At 51.7% G+C, this 1,431-nt stretch overlaps 1 protein-coding gene across 1 annotated transcript in view; it reads right to left on the bottom strand.

Annotated features, from left to right (window-relative positions):
* TC2N (tandem C2 domains, nuclear) overlaps positions 1 to 474 on the bottom strand; it is a 62,335-nt gene extending 61,861 nt beyond the window's left edge. Inside the window, exon 1 of the mRNA XM_006037398.3 lies at positions 347 to 474. The gene's annotated coding sequence lies outside the window, so the exon portion shown is untranslated. The remainder of the gene's footprint in view (positions 1 to 346) is intronic.
* Between the last annotated feature and the right edge of the window lie 957 nt (positions 475 to 1,431).

Genomic DNA, 1,431 nt, shown 5'->3' with positions numbered 1-1,431 from the left:
GCCCGCGCCACCTGCCCGCCGGCCCCGCCCGCCGGGCTGCAGCGCTAGCGCCTCCCGGGGGCAGAGGGCGCGGAGGACACCGGCGCTTCCTCCTGCCCCAGCCAAGCCTGGCAGCCGACGGGGAGGGAGCGGGGTCAAGGGGCAGCACAGAGCAGCGGGGTGGAGGTACCTCCCGAGGTCACAGCCAGTCCAGGCCGCGTTTCCTCAACCCACCTGCCCTCCCCACTGATGTTGCAATCCCATTTGGGGTCGCGCCCACAGTTTGGGACCCGCTGGTCTAAACTCTGGGGAAGGCTGCCCCGGCTGGGGGCTCCCCAAGTGGAGCAGGGAAGGCAGTGAGGCTGACCTGGTTCCTTATTCCCACTTCCTGCTTTGAGTTTCTGAATTCCCCCCGTGGGCACTTCTGTAATCCGTCAGGAGGTGACGGCTTTGTCCCAGTCTGGAGCGCAGACCCACCTCTCCGCTTCCTCCTTCCAGTTGCCAGGAAAGATTAGAGCCAGAGATGCTAGCATATCTGTGGGAAGCTGCGCTTGTGCAATGTCTGGCTGGAAGTGGAAGTGCAAAAGAGCGAGACCGTTCTCCTAAGGTTTCCAGTGCAATTTTGCATATATGTGACCAAGGAGGACTGCCAGGGACGGTGGGCCATCTTCCTATGCCTCATCTGGTCACGTCTCCTGGCCAAGTTTCACTGCAGGGGTATCCACTGGCTCCTTGGACTCATTTGAGGGCCAGTGGGTGCTGGCTGTTCCTCCTCCCTTGGAGCGCAAGTTCTTAACCTCTGACCCACTCTCATCCCTGTTTTCACTTCTGTTGTCCCCTGGAATCCGCTGATGCTCTTTAGTGACCCCCCCTAATAATAAGGGGGAAGGTAACTCTTTCATTGTGGGCTCAAATAGTGCAATTTTTCAGACTCTAGAAGTTTGGAAAGCTCTAATTTTGGAGAGCAGATTGAGACTACACCCAAACTCCAGCCTTTTGAAGAGGGGTGTCCTACAGTCCTAACAATACTATAGTGTTTATACAATACTTTCTCATTTAAAATTCAACATTGCTAGAGATCTATTGGCAACGAGAATGTCACATCTCTTACTATGCTGCATGGCCATTTATAGCTCGGGGGATACAGCAAAGATCAAACAATCCTTTCTACCCCAGAAGAACAGCCCCTTAACACTGTACTGAAGGTAAACCTCTGCAACTGGTACAGAGACAGTATCACACAGCTGAACAGTTCTGCCCTTGGGGTTGCCCCTGCTAGTATGCAGTCATTTTATAGAAATAAAAGTTCATTTGTTAGAGTTTCAAAACATGAGGGTTTTTCAAATTTACTTTAAATAAATCTGTCAAAGTGTCTCTTTCAATTCATTCATTTGCTTGAACCATTTACTTTTACTCTTCATAACCATCTATTACTTACTGTTGATTTACCGA

Source organism: Alligator sinensis, unplaced genomic scaffold (assembly GCF_000455745.1).
Source record: "Alligator sinensis unplaced genomic scaffold, ASM45574v1 scaffold645_2, whole genome shotgun sequence".
Classification (NCBI taxonomy): domain Eukaryota; kingdom Metazoa; phylum Chordata; order Crocodylia; family Alligatoridae; genus Alligator; species Alligator sinensis.
This window is presented reverse-complemented; position numbering and strand designations above follow the sequence as displayed.